This window comes from Periplaneta americana, chromosome 15 (assembly GCF_040183065.1).
Source record: "Periplaneta americana isolate PAMFEO1 chromosome 15, P.americana_PAMFEO1_priV1, whole genome shotgun sequence".
Classification (NCBI taxonomy): Eukaryota; Metazoa; Arthropoda; class Insecta; order Blattodea; family Blattidae; genus Periplaneta; species Periplaneta americana.
In genome coordinates this window covers 17,167,545-17,188,206 of record NC_091131.1, presented here as the reverse complement: position 1 = coordinate 17,188,206, position 20,662 = coordinate 17,167,545, and the positions used below count along the sequence as shown (strand labels likewise).

At 36.3% G+C, this 20,662-nt stretch overlaps 1 protein-coding gene across 2 annotated transcripts in view; it reads left to right on the top strand.

The window, feature by feature from the left end:
* The window catches only part of LOC138714686 (neurotrimin-like), a 292,805-nt gene that overhangs the window by 148,760 nt on the left and 123,383 nt on the right, over positions 1 to 20,662 (top strand). The window lies entirely within an intron of this gene.

Sequence of the window (20,662 nt, the reverse complement as noted above, 5' to 3'; positions counted from 1 at the left end):
TTTATCTTTTCGGGATTTACTTCCAAACCTATCGCTTTGCTTGCTTCAAGTAAAATTCCCGTGTTTTCCCTAATCGTTTGTGGATTTTCTCCTAACAAATTCACGTCGTCCGCATACACAAGCAGCTGATATAACAAATTCAATTCCAAACCCTCTCTGTTATCCTGGATTGCTCTAATGGCATACTCTAGAGCAAAGGTAAAAAGTAAAGGTGACAGTGCATCTCCTTGCTTTAGCCCACAGTGAACTGGAAACGCATCTGACAGAAATTGACCTATACGTACTCTGCTGTACGTTTCATTGAGACACATTTTAATTAATCGAACTAGTTTCTTGGGAATACCAAATTCAATAAGAATATCATATAATACTTCCCTCTTAACCGAGTCATATGCCTTTTTGAAATCTATGAATAACTGATGTACTGTACCCTTATACTCCCATTTTTTCTCCATTATCTGTCGAATACAAAAAATCTGATCAATAGTCGATCTATTACGCCGAAAACCGCACTGATGATCCCCAATAATTTCATCTACGTACGGAGTTAATCTCCTCAAAAGAATATTGGACAAAATTTTGTACGACGTCAACAAAAGTGATATTCCTCGAAAGTTACCACAGTTGGTTTTGTCCCCCTTTTTAAAAATAGGTACGATTATGGATTCCTCCCATTGTTCTGGTACAATTTCCTTTTCCCAAATAGCAAGTACAAGCTTATAAATTTCGTTAGATAATGCGCTTCCACCATCTTGCATTAATTCTGCTGGAATTTGATCGATACCTGGAGACTTATAATTTTTCAGATTTTCTATCGCAATTTCGACTTCAGAAAGTGTGAGTTCGGATACAAATGGCTCAGCAGTTTGTATTTCAATTTCTTCCCGATCATTTCTATTTGGCCTATGTATATTTAGTAGTTGCAGTAATAATAATAATAATAATAATAATAATAATAATAATAATAATAATAATAATAATAATAATAATTTTGAAAGAATATTTCATTATGTTTTATTTCATTTCAGTTGTATGAATTGTAGCACATAATTACTTTCATTCAATTCCCACCACTTTTTCCACTGGCCCACGCTCACACCAATATTAAATTTGTTTACATTTCACAGACCAAAATTAAAGGTTGTTTTGTGAATATTACCGTGTTCAATTTTTAATTATGTAAATTATAGCACACACTGAATTTATTCCCTAGCCGCCACTGTTTTGAAACGTAGACATTTCCGTTAACATTTGTTTACATTTTGCAATTGAAATGAAAGATTATTTTTTTAATTGGATCTCTTTTGTTTGGCGTTATTAACACATATAACAGGGGTTTGTAACAACGCAACCAAACCGTATATACTCTTATATCATTATAGTCATTTGCTTTACACATAAGGAACTAATAAACCGTTGCTAGGCTACGGCGCGACGTCACATTCTTAGTCATGGCCAGCATTAAACAAGTTTATATATAAATGCACGTTTATCATGACTTTAATATAGCAATTCCTTTGTTTTTTAGAACTTTGAACATGTATTTATTTTAGGTCACTTTTGTTGACGTCGTACAAAATTTTGTCGAATATCCTTTTGAGAAGATTAACTCCATATGTAGGAGAAATTATTGGGGATCATCACTGTGGTTTCAGGCGTAATAGATCGACTATTGATCAGATTTTTTGTATTCGACAGATACTGGAGGAAAAATGGGAGTATAAGCGTACAATGCATCAGTTATTCATAGATTTCAAAAAGGCATATGACTCGGTTAAGAGAGAAGTTTTATATAATATTCTTATTGAATTTGGTATTCCCAAGAAACTAGTTCGATTAATTAAAATGTGTCTTAGAGAAACTTACAGCAGAGTCCGTATAGGCCAGTTTCTATCTGATGCATTTTCCAATTCACTGCGGGCTAAAGCAGGGAGATGCACTATCACCTTTACTTTTTAACTTCGCTCTAGAATATGCTATTAGGAAAGTTCAGGATAACAGAGAGGGTTTGGAATTGAACGGGTTACACCAGCTGCTTGTCTATGCGGATGACGTGAATATGTTAGGAGAAAATCCTCAAACGATTAGGGAAAACGCGGAAATTCTTACTTGAAGCAAGTAAAGCGATAGGGTTGGAAGTAAATCCCGAAAAGTCTAAGTATATGATTATGTCTCGTGATCAGAATATTGTACGAAATGGAACTATAAAAGTTGGAGATTTATCCTTCGAAGAGGTGGAAAAATTCAAATATCTTGGAGCAACAGTAACAAATATAAATGACACTCGGGAGGAAATTAAACGCATAATAAATATGGGAAATGCGTGTTATTATTCGGTTGAGAAGCTTTTGTCATCTAGTCTGCTGTCAAAAAATCTGAAAGTTAGAATTTATAAAATAGTTATATTACCGGTTGTTCTGTATGGCTGTGAAACTTGGACTCTCACTTTGAGAGAGGAACAGAGATTGAGGGTTTTTGAGAATAAGGTTCTTAGGAAAATATTTGGGGCTAAAAGGGATGAAGTTACAGGAGAATGGAGAAAGTTACACAACGCAGAGCTGCACGCATTGTATCCTTCACTTGACATAATTAGGAACATTAAATCCAGACGTTTGAGATGGGCAGGGCATGTAGCACATAAGGGCTAATCCAGAAATGAATATAGAGTGTTAGTTGGGAGGCCGGAGGGAAAAAGACCTTTAGGGAGGCCGAGACGTAGGTGGGAAGATAATATTAAAATGGATTTGAGGGAGATGGGATATGATGATAGAGACTGGATTAATCTTACTAAGGATAGGGACCAATGGCGGGCGGCAATGAACCTCCGGGTTCCTTAAAAGCCAGTAAATAAGGAAGTAAGTATTTATATTAGGTGATTGTCAATCTCGTGACTCGAATTCGCGCCGAAGCCTGTCTTTCTCGTTAGCCACGCTATTAAACCAAGTGACAGCATTCATATAAAATTTATTATTGGTATATTAATTTTGGCTTAATTATAAAAATTATATGGAGTCCAAGAAGACATTCTTGCTTCCAGAAGTACGAATAGAGTGACAATAATTCAATTATTGACCTCAATGCTCCAGTTTAAATTGGCTATCCCAAGATGCCACTTCACGAGTTATCATTTATTTTTGCAGAGATTGCTGCCTCGCGTGGAGTACTTCTGAAGTGTGGTAGGAGGAAAGCGTCGAACTTAATAAATAGAATGAACACTCCATGCACAATTACCTTCTTTTAACCCATGATTTTTTAATAATTGCACCGACCCGTTGAAACAAAACCCATAGCCTTAATATACATAAAAAAAAAAAGATAATTCACTCAAGTTTGATGGCTGGGTTCATTCTGCTAGCAATAATACCATAGGCAATGTCCCAAATCAAGATACATAAGTGTTGTGCCCAAGGACAGGTCTTTCATTGCAAACCCAGCATTCTCCAATCTTTCCTATTTTCTGCCTTTCTCTTAGTCTCCGCATTTGATCCATATATCTAATGTCGTCTATCATCTGATATCATCTCCTTCCCCGAACTCTTCTTCCGTTCACCATTCCTTCCAGTGCATCCTTCAGTATGCAGTTTCTTCTCAGCTAGTGACCTAACCAATGTCTTTTCCCTCTTCCTGGTCAATTTCAAGACCATTCTTTCTTCACCCACTCTTTCCAACACAGTTTCATTTCTTATTCTGTCTGTCCACTTCACACGTTCCATTCTTCTCCATATCCACATTTCAAATGCTTCTATTCGCTTCTCTTCACTTCGTCGTAATGTCCATGTTTCTGCCCCATACAATGCCACACTCCACACACAGCACTTCACTAGTCTCTTCCTTAATTCTTTTTCCAGAGGTTCGCAGAAGATGCTCCTTTTTCTATTAAGAGCTTCCTTTGCCATTGCTATCCTCCTGTTGACTTCCTGGCAGCAGCTCATGTTACTGCTTATAGTACACCCCAAGTATTTGAAGCTGCCCACTTGCTCTACTGTCTCATTTAGAATTCACATGTTTACCTTCTTTATGTTTCTTGAGACGACCATGGTCTTCGTCTTATTTGCATTTATCTTCATCCCATACTGCTCCCAGCTGTCATTTAAGTATCATCCCCTCTTCTGCTAACAACGCCATATCATCAGCAAATATTATGCACTTTATTCTTCTTCCTCCTACTTTTACTCCTCCCATGTTCTGAAAATAGTTCTTCACCGAATCCTCCAAGTAGATATTGAATAGGGTAGATGATAAGGGGTATTCTTGTCGTACTCCTCTTCCTATTTCACTTCCTTCAGACATTTCTTCTTCCATCCTTACTTTGACCAAATCAGGATAGCTTTTCTAATTCTGTCTTTTGTTCTAAAACTTAAGAGTTTTATTTAATAGATAACATTAAAAATAAATACAATGTAATAAGCTGCTAATAATTTGAGTTTATTTTTCTATAATTCATCCGTTTGGGGCATCGATTAATCATTATATACTCGATACATCCATTTACTCGTATTTATTTTCGTGGTTATGGCGCCTGGACATACAGTATTTAGTTTTCTACTACTACGATACTGATAGTTCCATACCGTCAGTATCTTTAAAATCTATGTTTCTAATGTATAATTTTATCTACTACACATAATTATGTAACTGATCGCAGAAAAGCAGCGTATGCAACTTTCATAATGAGTATTAATACACTCTTACGAAGTTTACAACCTTCGCCAAGGTTCTGTACTATCAAAGCCTACTGAAATAATGGAGGAAGCTATGAATATGCTTAATAATTTATTATTTCAAAAATCGTAAAAGACTTATGAAAAACTGTCTGGCGAATTCATGGTAGAGTTAGGCAATACGATTCTTTTTCAGAAGTCGATTCCAACGATTCAATCATACATTACGAATCGATTCTAACGATTCGTTCACGATTCTTCTCAGTCTGCGATTCCAACTATTCTTTTGAATCGTCAACGAGTTCACGATTCTTTCTACTCTGCGATTCCAACGATTCGTCAACAAACGACATACAGGACACTTTCCTTTGCAAACCACGCGTAGAACAAAAACGTTCTACATCTCTCGCATAGATGGCATAAGAGGCGAGACAATGGATTGTCTCTTTCTCATTGGCTGGAACCATTCAGCATGACCTCCATTAGTCTACAAAATTACCCAAGATAATGTTTCTAAATTATAATTTAGCAACTGAACCTTATTACGAAGTACATTTTTTGCATTACATCTCTATTTAACTATGCAAATTTCAGGTTTTTGTTCATTATTTTCCATACTTAACAAATGCAGTATTTTGATTTCACTCTCGCTCGGGAGTATTCGGCACGGTTCGGAAATGTCCGTTGACAGGTTTTATCAAGCAAGTAAATAGAATCGTGGGTTACGATACCATGTCAATTCGTTACTATTCTTTTGAACGACGATTCGTTACGATTCTTTTGAACGACGATTCGTTGATACCACGAATCGATTCTTACGATTCTTTATTATTAGTCTTTCGAATGAACGATTCGTTCACGAATCGACCCAACTCTAAACAAAGGACAAACACATAGGCGTAATATCGTTTTTAGAAAATTTTATGATAGTTTACTTCGAGAAATTGACATAATAATATCACCAACAGTATAGACAAACTATTCGATATTAAATTCTACACTAAATATCAAACTTCGAGGTAATATATCCAAGTACCGGTACTTACAGAAAATCGTATGCCCTGTTAAAATGTAAATCAAAGGGATATACAGGATGTATATGAGGTTATTATTTGAGATATTTCAAACAAAAAAGTTTAATACAATAATTTTGCACGTTTTTTCTTCCTTTTCGAGATAAAAAATCTTTTATATGAAATATTTTATAGAGTATTTTGGGAAAGTCATTAATTCTATTTCCAATATGTTCAGTCAATTTAAGAGAGCAGTGTATTATGATAATAAATGATTGAAAGAATATTTTTTGGCCTTTAAATGTGCAGGAATTTTATTCGTACAAATGTGATATTGTGTAATTCCTTTACAGAACAAAAAGTTCAATTGTTCGGATCAAATTTCTGCACATTTAAAGACAAAATTAAAGTTCTTTCAATAATTCATTATAAAACACTGCTCTCTTAAATTCACTGAATATATTGGGAATTAAATCAATGATTTTTCCAAAACACGCTGTGAAATGTTTCATATAAAACAATTTTTATCTCGCAAAGGAAGCAAAAACGAGCAAAAATTGTACCAAACGTTTTTGTTTTAAATATCTCAAAGAATATCATCATCATCATCCAATTCAAGCGCTAGACCTAGTGATCTGCTGCGGTCTCAATGGTCTCATGTCATCTTTTTAATGATCTTCCAACAGATCGTTGTCCAGAAGGGCAATAATGTAGCACTGCCTTTGCCCATTTTTCTGTTGGAATTCTCTTGACATGCTGTTTCCAATTAACTCTATAGATTTGAAGAAAATTTAATATAGGTTGACGTTCAATTCTTCCAAAATTTCTGTATTTCATTTTCTATCCCAAAGTGTGTATCGTGCCGTGTTTCTCATGAATTTCATTTCGTTGGCAGTTATACGTTGATCATCTTTTTTTTGTCAAAGTCCAGGCTTGTGATCCATAGACTAAAGTTGGTCGTGCTAAAACGTTGTAGGCCTGCATCTTTAATGTTGTATGTTTCTGTGCTAAATTAGGTTTAAAAACTGAATTGATAATGCCGATAACTTTTACAAAATTATCTCAAAGAATAACTCCCTGAAATTAATGCCATTACTTACAGTTCACCCTGTATGTTAACTTGTATCGAAATAGTCTCTTATTATAACACTTACTTACTTACTTATTTACTTACTTACTGGCTTTTAAGGAATCCGGAGGTTCATTGCCGCCCTCACATAATCCCACCATTGGTCCCTATCCTGAGCAAGACCAATTCGTCTCTATCATCATATCCCACCTCCCTCAAATCCATTTTAATATTATCCTCCCATCTACGTCTCGGCCGCCTCCAAAGATCTTTTTGCCTCCGTCCTCCCAACTAACACTCTATACGCATTTCTGGACTCACCCATATGTGCTACATGCCCTGCCCATCTCAAACGTCTGGATTTAATGTTCCTAATTATGTCAGGTGAAGAATACAATGCGTGCAGCTCTGCGTTGTGTAACTTTCTCCATTCTCCTGTAACTTCATCCCTCTTAGCCCCAAATATTTTCCTAAGTACGTTATTCTCAAACAGCCTTAACCTATGTTCCTCTCTCAAAGTGAGAGTCCAAGTTTCACAACCATAAAGAACAACCGGTAATATAACTGTTTTATAAATTCTAACTTTCAGATTTTTTGACAGCAGACTGGATGATAAAAGCTTCTCAACCGAATAATAACAGGCATTTCCCATATTTATTCTGCGTTTAATTTCCTCCCGAGTATCATTTATATTCGTTACTGTTGCTCCCAGGTATTTGAATTTTTCCACCTCTTCAAAAGATAAATTTCCAATATTTATATTCCCATTTCGTACAATATTCTCGTCACGAGACATAATCATATACTTAGTCTTTTCGGAATTTACTTCCAAACCTATCTCTTTACTTACTTGAAGTAAAATTCCCGTGTTTTCCTTAATCGTTTGTGGATTTTCTCCTAACATATTCACGTCATCCGCATAGACAAGCAGCTGATGTAACCCGTTCAATTCCAAAGCCTCTCTGTTAACCTGGCCTTTCCTAATGGCATACTCTAGAGCAAAGTCTCTTATTATAACACGCAGTAAATAAGTAAATTTGAAGTAAAAATAAATAACTTTGTCTTTTGCTACCACTGACTTCTTTGCAAAGGGATTTTGTCTGTGAAGTATAAGTTACTTTCTTGCTTCGTGAAGAATGTTTGGCAGTCACCCTGTACTCGAATGTGCAGCGAGGGAATATGAAGCTGCATGTAAACAAGGCCGATATGATGTTGACAGTGAGATCTGATTATGCCGGGCCTCTTCAATTGCTCCAACAGTGCAAGACAGAGCAGCGCCGGTTCGTCAACAGCGTGCAGCTAGCTTCTCGCTTACATCATCATTGTTCTCTGACGTCATTCTTTTCCCTTACAACCACAACAGCAGAGCATCATAATCAAGTCGCTATGTTTTAGTGTTTGCGTCTGCATCCTCTACTTTATGAGGACATTGGACCAGCACTAGGCATTCAAAATTAGCGGGGACGAACTCGTTGTGTTGTCAGCATGGTGCAAGATTAGTTTAAGACGTTATTCGTGGTCTAGTGGTTATCATGATAACCCACCAGAGATTCGTAGGTGCAAAGGCGACTGAGGGTGATGGGTTTTAAATGATGATGAAACGATTAGGAATTAAATCCGCTCCTCAACAAGAAATCATCTCTAAAGCTACAAAATTGCATTCTACTTTACACATCTCTATTACGACCTCTACTGCTTTATGCCTGTCCTGTCTGGGGAGGAGCTGCAATAAGTGAAATTAAACACATCCAGTCCTTTCAAAATAAAGTCCTACGAATTTCACTCAATTCTCCTTGGTTTGTCCGTAACAGCCAACTACACAGAGAAACTGGTATTGACACAATCAAACAGTTTATTCACTCACAAGCTAAGAAGTTCTATAACAACCTAGAAAAAGTTCCAGGCGCCATCCACTACTCTCCCGGAAGGAAGTCCACATTTCCCACCAGAATCAAGAGCCGACTTCCAATGGACCTCATATTATAATCAAAATTTATCATCACACCAACCTATGTAAATAATTATTTATTAACAATTATTTTTGTTAATTGAGGAGCCCAATCTAGGCTGCCCTCAATTCAGTGTCATATATTGTATTTATATTTTATTTAGAAATGATCTGTATAGCCCTAAATGCGACGATCGATCAATAAATTGTTAAAAAAAACGATTAGGAAACCTTCCTCAGGAATGGAAGTAAAGGTATGGGTCCCGTGTAGTAGATTTACAGCATGTAAATTCATTTTTTTTCTCACGAGGAAAATGTAAAGTTGGATGGCCCATTTCTTAGATTTATGTTACCTAAAGGAATTCTGTCCCTGATCGAAGACTCCAGGAAAAGTTTGTCGGAAGACAGGTGTAAATATGAAGGCATTAAAAAAGGGTAGAATTTTGTAGATGAAATTTAATTGAATGGAAAAGTTATTACTATTTAATTGTTCTTATTTTACTGTTCTTATACTTACTTACTTACTTACTTACTTACTTACTTACTTACTTACTTACTGGCTTTTAAGGAACCCGGAGGTTCATTACCGCCCTCATATAAGCCCGCCATTGGTCCCTATCCTGAGCAAGATTATCCAGTCTTCACCATCATATTCCATCTCCCTCAAATCCATTTTAATATTATCTTCCCACCTACGTCTCGGCCTCCCTAAAGGTCTTTTTCCCTCCGGCCTCCCAACTAACACGCTATATGCATTTCTGGATTCGCCCATACGTGCTACATGTCCTGCCCATCTCAAACGTCTGGATTTTATAATAATAATAATAATAATAATAATAATAATAATAATATTATTATTATTATTATTATTATTATTATTATTATTTATTTACTAATATTTAATGTGCTGTACAATAGCCAAGGGCCAATAACAGTTCAGCACATGACAATTACATAACAAGAGCAATAATAATGATAGAAATTATAATAAAAGTGCGTAGGAATAATTATTAAAATAATGACAATTTAAAATAATTGTAATTGAAAATGAAAGGATGGAATCACATAAATGAATAAACTAAAAATGTTATAAAAGATAACGAGAATAATATGATAATACATATCTAAACAAAAGACATAAATTAATAACTGACATAAAACTCTAAAAAGTATATACTACACATTAAATCGATCCAAGTTCAATCCATGCAAATTAGTATATTTTATACATCAGCAGACCGGAGAGAGAGATTTAGAATTTCTATTGTAAACAATTTTATGAAATTTCAAACCCTTAGCAGGAATAGGAAGGCAGTATTCACAATCAATATCACCCTTAATGACTTTACGAAAAAATAAATAATCAAGATCTTGACGTCTGGCAAATAAACTACAGCAATTAAAATATTTGCATTTGAGCTCATATTATAATCATCGGAATAAGGTAAAAATCTATGAGAACACAAGGAAATAAATTTTTTCTTTGAATATTCTCCAATTTAGCCGAGTCAGTGGAACTAATGGAGTTCCTTACAACAGTTCCATATTCAAGGTTGGCTCTGACCAACGTATAGTATGAAATTAATAAAAAGAATAAGTTATAGATCTAATCAGACCAAGCATTCTTAATGAATGAGTATAAATATATTGCACATGATCATGGAAATATCATTTAGAATCAAGTAAGACACCAAGATCTCTAATACAATATTTCCTAGTAATTATGACATTATTAAGAGATATTTATGGAGTAGTTTTACGTGAGAAGGAAATGACAAAAGTTTTGGATTGATTAATTTTCATTCCATTTTTAACACACCATAGTAATAGTAGTAATAATAATACCTACTTACTTACTGACTTTTAAGGAACCCGGAGGTATGTTGCCGCCCTCACATAAGCCCGCCATTGGTCCCTATCCTGAGCAAGATTAAGCCATTCTCTATCATCATATCCCATCTCCCTCAAATCCATTTTGATATTATCTTCCCATCTACGTCTCGGCCTCCCTAAAGATCTTTTTCCCTCCGGCCTCCCAACGAACACTCTATATGCATTTCTGGATTCGCCTATACGTGCTATATGTCCTGCCCATCTCAAACGTCTGGATTTAATGTTCCTAATTATGTCAGGTGAAGAATACAATGCATGCAGTTCTGTGTTGTGTAACTTCCTCCATTCTCCTGTAACTTCATCCCTCTTAGCCCCAAATATTTTCCTAAGCACCTTATTCTCAAACACCCTTAACCTATGTTCCTCTCTCAAAGTGAGAGTCCAAGTTTCACAACCATAAAGAACAATCGGTAATATAACTGTTTTACGAATTCTAACTTTCAGATTAGTAATAATAATAATAATAATAATAATAATAATAATAATAATAATAATAGTGATAGTAATAATAATAATATATAATTATAAGTTCACATGTAAATAATTAAGTTGACGTTTACTTATATAGGTTGAAAAATTAAATTAATTTTTTCTTTAAGTATTTAGGTTTACTTTATAGATTCTTTCTCTCATCTCATGTTTATATTTATTTTTTTTTTGCTCTATTATTCTCGCAGCTATTGTTATTATTGTTACTCTGTGAAATTTATGTAAATGATTTTTCTATTAGATTATGCGGTACTACCATCTGGCATACGCCAATTCAGAATTAATAATAAATACAATACATACAATACAATGTACAATATCTCACCCAAATTAAATTTCGACACTGAATAACCTCTGCAGGAGAAAGCGTTCAGCTTGGCAACGTTAAAGACTGTGGATATATACCGCCATTGTGTAGGAATAGCGATCGGGACTAGTGCCTCATGATGCGCTCGGGAATGGGTTCGAATCCCGATTGTTAAAATATTATTATTATTATTATTATTATTATTATTATTATTATTATTATTATTATTATATTTTTGATACAGCATCGTTAAAAACTGAATGGATATGAACAGCGCCAATGAACACGATACGCCCTTCACCAGAAGTTGAGGAACTTGGGTTGCCAGTTTGTTCGGTCCTGAGTGTCGCGCATGATTCAAATATGAGGAGTAATGCGAAATTTGGCGTCGCCCGCGAACAAAGCGACGCCGCGCGACGTCAAAGACTTGCGTCCCGCAATAAGATCGCCGTAACAGCCCTCTTGAGAGACAGGGAGCTGCGCGCAACAATGGCATATGCCCATGAGCCACTGCGCTTGCGCACGCTTCTACGACGTTGAGACCGAAGTTCGTCACTCGCTTTCGTTGTGTGCGTACAGTCAGTGGCTAATATGCGCGGGCTTAGAAAGAAGTTACGATCTTCGTACTATGAACATACACATCCTTAGACTTCGGATTTTTAGGCTTGAATAGGATAGATTGCAATAATTTTATGTGAAAGTTCCTAAATGTATGCAACACGAGGAACTCTCGAGCGGTGATATCGTCTAAAACTAGGTGCATTAAAGAATACAAGTTTCGGCCTACGCTAAATAAGCTTAAAAATCCGAGGTTATGTAAAGGTACGGTCACACGTCGCTACTTTTGTACTTCAACTGCAAAAGTTGCGTGTCGTGTTCACACGTAAGCCAAAAGTAGCACGCTGCACGCTACTTTTCGTGCTGCGCAACCCGAGTGCTGCAAAAGTTGCAACTGGAGGTTGCGAGTCTGTTCACACACAAGGCGCTACTTTTGCGGCCGCAGTCATGCTGCAGGTTTCCATCTCCGTGTTGACTTCTCAATATACATTTTGTGGTTATGTTCGCATTATTAAGAAACTCATGCGAAAGCTTACTTATCTATTATTTGCTTTTCTGTCGTATCTAGTATTCAGAAATTGACATTATTTTTACTATAAAGCTTTTAAAAACGCCTATATACTTAAATGATAACCAACAGCATATTCACGTAATCAATGTTGGCAACCCTCCTGTTTGGAACTACGCTACGGAAAATTTAAAAAATGAATAATGTCGTCAGCAATTATGCTCAGACTGTGTTGTGCATTTAATAACTGTTACAAATAATTTATTTTCATCACATTTAACATTAAAATATATCCAAGCAAAAAAAGTATCATTGGCACATTTGGGTGGTAACACTGGTTGCAGCCGTAGCAAAAGTTTCAACAAAACCGATATCAAAAACGCTGCGGCTGCAACCCTGAGAACCCTGTCCACACGTCGCTACTTTTAAGCTGCGCGCAGCATGGAAAAGTAGCGGGCAGCAGGTTCGGCAGCCTCTACTTTTCGGGTTGCACCGTTGTTCACACGTCGCAGTACAAGAGTTGCGCAGTTTTTTGTACTGCAGCGCTGCAAAAGTAGCGACGTGTGACCGTACCTTTATGGAATGAATGCTACTCTGTTAATACTAACCCAAATATTTCACACGTCAGTGAGTTATAAAAACTCTGAAATCAATAGTGACAAGTCACAGATTTGTAGGAAAAACTTTCTGGTGTCTGCAAATTTTTATTGTAGCGGCTAGCTACACATTCGGCGATTGTATAACTTCAAGACGACAGAAACATAGAAAAAACTGGTAAATGACAAATACAGGTACTCCATTTCGTGTCACTGAAATAAGCAGGGTGCCAATTAACGGGAGGTTGGGGGAGATTTACCTCCTATTGGAAAGTTACCCTCTCTTATAAATTCATATTATCATCCCTAACAGGGATACCTTCTATCTCTCCCTCACAAAATATAGCCCTGCCAAGGCTCTGGAATTCGTTACCTGCTAGCATCAGGGACTGTCGAAATAAAATTGAATTCAAACGCAATCTTACTAGGCACTTGGTCAGTAATTGAGACTCGTTCAGACATGATTTCTTGTAAATAGTTCTCTTAATCTATCACAAAATATTTCAGTATATGGTAATTTAATCACTATAGAATTTTGTTATTCTAGGTTTAATTTGTAATTCAGTAAATACAAAAATATTGTTTGTTCTTAACTTCTATGATAAAATGTCTAGCTTTCATTAATCAGGTAATCTTGTCGTACTTTATTTTTTATTGTAATTGTAATTGTAAATTTAATATTAATTTTAATTTTATTCTTCATAATATACAGTAGTTTGATTGTTGGTAAATCTGAGTAGCTAAGCTCTGCAGGGGGTAAATTTTGTAATCATTCAATTGAATTTCTTGTTTGTGTTGGGAATAAAATTTGTCGATTAGTTCTTATGCTTTCTCATATGATGAAAATAAATATTAAAACTCCTACAAATGAAATTATAGATCCAATAGATGATACTACATTTGTAGTAATCTCCTGGTAGAGGGGCAGAGAAGGCCTGACAGCCTTATCTCTACCAGTTAAAATAAATAAATACTAAAATACTAATACTATAATTTTATTGTTTTAATATGAGTATACTTTATACAGTATAAAGAAAGCGAAGAAAATAATATTGATGTATTATCATCACCGGCAAGCTGACAACAATCAATAACTTAGGAATTACACATCTTATCTTAAGCCTGCTCATGGATATTATTATTATTATTATTATTATTATTATTATTATTATTATTATTATTATTATTATCAAGATGCAAGACAAGCAATTCAGTGCGACCAAGCATTGAGACGTATCGAATGAGGATAATAATACTTTTATGTATCGTATCCTATATCTAGGATTCTATCCCCACCTCATCAGAAATCTTAATTCGCACCCTGGGAATAAGTAATTAAGTCTCGACTAATCTGCAGAACGACTTGCAAGGTTTATTTCATTCTGCTTAGTAAGAAGTTTCCAGATATTCTCCCATTTTACTTAATCTGTATTTTCCCTAATTTGCGTGCTTCTCGTCATATTATTCTACCGCCACTGTTCTTCTAAATGCTGTGATCCATAACTTTTTTACTAGAGTCACGTGTACGGAGACATGAAAAAGACAGAAAATATTTGACTCTTACACCGTTCTGCCACGCACACTGTGAAACAATGCCTTTTTGTATTTAATTGGTACACAGAAGTGTAACCCCAAATTACACAATTAGAGATCCCTCTCTGATGTCTGTGGGTACTTGAAATGTGAAAAATGAAATAATTGCAGTTTGACTGTGACGTTAGCAGCAAGAGAGCAGAAGCAAGACTACTTCCTTCCCCTTAACAACGCAATCCAGCTGAAAACGAGCGGGACCCACTGGAAAATAATAACTCTGATTGTCAATTGTCCCCTAAGTATCTGTCCGTCGCTAAACGACCAAACCTTTGACTTTGATTGTGTCAAGTAATAAACTCTCAACTTTGAAAAGACTGTTGCCCAAAACTCTTACAATTTCTTTGCAGAGTTCTTTGTTTTCTTGAGTTGTAGGATTGTTTAGGTATAAAGTATGTGTTATGCTCCGTTTGAAAGTTGGGTATAGCGATAAAACTATTTTCATGAAGTTTTTAAAGTAAAACGTTTACGTGCTTGGCATTCGAGAAACCTGGAGCCTGTTACATAGGCCCTAAAAGTAAAATTACTATTTTACTAGCGAAAAATTAGTAAAGAATTAAAAAAAGTCATTTCCGTTGCATAGGTCTAAATCTGTATTGGTAAATTTTTCACGACAAATGACGAGCACTAGTAATTACTGGCAGCTTAATTTGTTTTACCAACTACATGTTGCATAGAAATTTGTTATTTGCAGAATAGAATCGCGAAAACGTTTTCTATCAATTTATTATTTGTGCTTGATAAGCTTCCTTAAAATGTAAAAATAACATTTTTAATGCAATATGACTTAATCTTCAAGCTGTGGCAGTGAAGAAGAATTCATACGTAGGCGGGGGAGAATATGTAGGCCAAAATTAAGTATTGATTTTCAGAATTCCCAGATTAAAGAAAGATTTTGCATGTCAAGAATTAAATTCTGAGATATTGTTTGCTAATGCAGAGTTTCATTTACGAGGGGGATGAAGGAAATAACGACCGTTCGCGCATACCCGCCGCGCAGCTGACTCCCCTTCCTCGTTTGAAGGTCAACTGGCTTCCTTAACATGTGTTCTCATAATGTTGTGAGTACTGGTTGCAACAAGTCGCCATTGTGCATTTTGTGTTACTTCAAAATGAGCGACGTGATTGATAATCCCGCCGACTATGAGGTGAGGAGTGTGATTCGATTTTTGAATGCCCGACATTTGAAACCTGCAGAAATTTACCGGCAATTGAAAGAAATGTATGATGATACTGTAATGAATTAAAGAAATGTGAGAAAATGGTGCGAAATGTTCAACAATGGGCGAACAAATGTCCACGATGAAACTCGACCCGGACGCCCATCACTCATCACAGAAGACCTGAAGACTAAAGTGAACGACAGAATCTTGCAAGACAGGCGCACATCACTCGACGAATTGCATATTGCCTTTCCTGACATTTCTCGTTCTTTGCTTGGTGAAATTGTGTCGCAACATCTTGCCTACCACAAAATCTGTGCACGATGGGTTCCACGGCAACTGAGTAACCAACATAAAACTCAGAGAATGGCCTCAGCATTGACATTCTTGATGCGATATCACACAGATGGAGACGCCTTTCTTGATCAAATTGTGACTGGTGATGAGACCTGGGTGTCTCACAACACCCCAGAGACCAAGCGCCAATCACGTCAGTGGCATCATCCCTCATCACCCAAGAAACCGAGAAAATTCAAACAGACTCTCTCAATACAAAAAGTCATGGCTACTGTCTTTTGGGATCGCAAAGGTGTTCTTTTGCTCGATTTTATGCCAAAAGGCACTACGATCAATGCAAATCGTTATTGTGAGACTTTACGAAAACTACGGCGAGCCATCCAATTCAAGAGTCGAGGAATGCTTTCGAGAGGAGTTGTGCTTCTTCACGACAACGCCCGCCCGCACACTGCTGCTTCAACTCGAGAATTGCTGGATCAATTCGGTTGGGAAATCTTTGATTATCCGCCCTATAGTCCAGACCTTGCTGCTAGCGATTTTCACCTTTTCACTAAGCTGAAAGACTTTCTGGGTGGTACGCGTTTTGGAAGTGATGAAGAGTTGAAGAAGACAGTGAACACCTGGCTTAATGAACTGGCGGCAGAGGAGTATAACACGGGAATTCTAAAGCTAGTGAACAGATACGACAAATGTTTAAATGTAGGTGGTGTTTATGTAGAGAAGTAAAGGAAGCTTCAGTTATGTAACAGACTTTGTTTTTTCAAATAAATATATTTTTTTAATTATTACAACAAAACGGTCGTTATTTCCTGGATCTCCCTCGTACATCCTGCAACACAGAGGATTTTGCCTATAACCAAGAGAAGGCTATTTAAAACACTGTATTTAAAAATAGTAATAATATTCATCTGAAAGATAATACGTAAATATATGCGATAGCTCTCTTTCTCAAGTTCGGTGAAATTGTCACTTTTATACATTTCCAATTGGTAGTATTTACCAATTGATTGAACATACGTGTGAAGTTGTTTCCACTTATTTATTTTGTCCGCCAAATTGGAAGAAAACTGTCAAAATAATATTTCGTTTTCTTGTCTCACTTTATCAAGATGCATGTCTTAAAGATCGTTTCGCGACATATTTACAGCAATAAAATACATAAAATGTTGAATATTTCGTATGCATCATAGACACGCGTCTTTCTTCTTTCTTAATTAAATAAATGCAAAATTAAATAATAATTGAAACTGATTTTAATATTACGACACTACATTGTTTCGTAATATTTTAGAATAGAATTTATCAATATAGCTACCTTCGACTTTTAAAATGTGCTTACTTACTTACTTACTTACTTACTTACTTACTTACTTACTTACTTACTTACTTACTTACTTACTTCTGACTTTTAGAGAACCCGCAGGTTCATTGCCACCCTCACATAAGCCCGCAATCGGTCTGTATCCTAAGCAAGATTAATCCAGTCTCTACCATCATATGCTAGTTATGACAGATTAATAAAATAGAAGACTGTGATTCCAAAACTCTATTTACTCATTTTTAAAATACAATTAATAAAGAATAACATCAGATTTGTAATTATGGGTAGTTTGATATCATGGTCTATGAAGAAAGAGGTTACTATGACAACAATAATGCAATAAATATTATACAGGGTCATTCATAAGTAACGAGTTTATCGAAAAATCAACTATTTTGGATAATGTTTTGAAATGATGTTCATCTTCACGAGAAGGAACACTTCCCGGTGCCGTACAATTGATTTGGAAACAAACACCTCCCCCCTCTCGCTGCCAGAGCTATTAAACGAAAGAAGTGTTAGTGTTTTAAACCTTTATTAAAACACATAAATGTAAAAACAGTTTCAAATGTTGTCAACTAATGGTGTACAATTTTCAAAATGTTTTCCATTCTGCTGAATGTACAAATGTAAGCGATGTATCAACTCTTCATGGACTCTGGTGAGCGTGTCAGGCGTAACCATTTGTATTGTGTATTCAATTCGTTCCACTAATTCAGAAATGGTGCGTGACTTAGTCGCATAGACACGATTCTTGAAGAATCCCCAGAAAAATAAGTCCAGGGATATCAAATCAGGTGATCGCGAAAGCCAACAAATTGGGCCTGTGCGACCGATCCACCTGCCTGGAAACTCTTAGCCTACGGAATAAACGCTTGACACTGTTTCCAAGTTCAAACCAGGCAGAAAATTGTCTCTTCTGCAATAACGTTAAGCGGCTGCGTGGCATTTTATCATTCCAGTCTATCATAACAATGTGTACAGGCATGGGCGTGTGCCATTATCCTTGGCGTATAGAAGTACACGCTCCAGGTTATTTTACGTCCTTGGCGTAAAGAAGACCATGCTCCAGGTCATTTTAAGTTGCTATCAAATGCACATTACACATGGCTAAGTAGCTCCCTCTGGCGGCGGGGGGAGCGGGTGTTTGTTTCCAAATCGACTGTACGGCACCGGGAAGGGTTGTTTCTCGTGGGGATGAACATCATCTGAAAAAGTTATCCAAAACACACTCAGGGACAAAAAAAAAAACGGACACTTCTATATTTGCTTGTATTTTGTTGCCAATTATTTCAAAATGAAACAAAACCCATTTAAACAAAATAATGTTTCATTTAACACCTTATACGACAACATTTGAAAAAAAAAACTCTGATGAGAAAATTTACAAAAAATTACAAAGGGCGTATAACTATGGCATCGTTTGGTCTAACTGTTTTTTTTTTCATTTTATGGTGCCCTAAACATTAAAAACTCTTTTTAGTAACGGGTATTACCCCCTCTTGCTTGAATAACTGCATCCATACGTCTTGGCATGCTCTCAATTTGGTTAGCAATGTCTTCTCGAGGAATAAGTTCTTATTCTTCGCCAAGTGCTCGCCTCAACTCTTGTAACGATTCTGGTCTCGGTCGTCTATTCTTAACACGCCGTCCCAGCATGTTCCACACGTGTTCAATTGGGTTCATGTCTGGACTCCTTGCTGGCCATGGAAGAACATGGATTCCCACTTCTTGGAGATAATCATGCATTATCATGCATTAAAACAAAATTATCGCCTACAAATTGGTCAAATGGCACAACATGATCAGCCAAACATTCATTTATACACCTATCAGCTGTTAGTCTTCCATTTTCAACAAAAACCAACTCTGTACGAGCATCCGTACACACTCCTGCCCACACCATCACCCCACCACCTCCATACGGCACATTTTCGGAAATGCAACACTGTGAAAATCGTTCTCCCCTCCTTCTCCAAACTCTTTCACGTCCATCAGGTGAGCACAGATTGAAACGGGACTCATCGGTGAACAGAACACAGCTCCACTGTCCATTTCTCCAATCCCTGTGATCATTTGCAAAATGCAGTCGTTCAACTCGATGCATCCTGAGAAGTCTGGGACCAGTTGCAGGTCTACTTGATATCAGTCCACTTGCTTTCAACCTCCTTCTAACTCTTTTGGACGAAATTGGGCGTCCATGCATGTTAACAAATTGCTGGGCTACACTAGTAGCTGACAGGTTGCGCTCCCTAAGAACACTCAACACCATATACCTGTCTTCATTTGGATTTGTAGCTCTTGGACGACCCGAACCTGGTCTTCTGGTATATTCTAGGGTCTCTCTATACCGTTTTATGGCATCATGGATTGTGCTTCTAGCCATATTCATAACATTTGCAATGTAACGTACACTGCGTCCATCATCGTAAAGGGCTACAGCTCGAGCCACATCTTCAGGTCGCATCTTGTTTTAAGACAAATGTTACAACCCCACTTAAACTCAGAAAATGTAAAAATAAAGAAATAACGAATGATAATGATAATGAAGCACAAAATGGTTGAGACAAAATTGTTATAGCTGAGACTCCGAAAGCAAAATTGGAATATTTGGTTGTAATGGCTTGTTTATAAAACAAAAAACAATCAACAATGTATACACGTCTCCACAACAACAGATGGCTACCATAATATTGTATGAGAAGATAATGTTTTGCAAAATACCAGCAAATATTAAAGTGTCCGGTTTTTTTTTTTGTCCCTGAGTGTAGTTAATTTTTCGATAGACTCGTTACTTATGAAAGACTATGTAGAATGGCAAATTGTTTCATAATGTTAACTTTATGGCACAAGGTATGCCGTCATAATAGAAGTCATGACATTTTCGTTGTCATGGTAATATTTTACGGCTCTGGTACAATAATGTGGCATATTATGGATGATTTTCACTAACGATAAAGACGGTTTATAATGCTGGAGTACAAAAAAATTGTGTTGTGCAACACAAAGTACTAAAACATGTCGTTCGTCATCCATATATTGGAAAATTGTCAAGTGCCACTAGTATCTTTTATGCAATAGGCCCCTGGTCACTTTCTCTTAACTTTATGTTAATTGAAGTTTTGAAACATACGCTCAGAGCGATGTTGTCACCTTTAAATCACCCTTATTTATGAAAGTGTACCCACATGGTACTTAACCCTTAATTTCACAAAGTATCCTATAGGATACAGTAGGTTAATAGGCTAT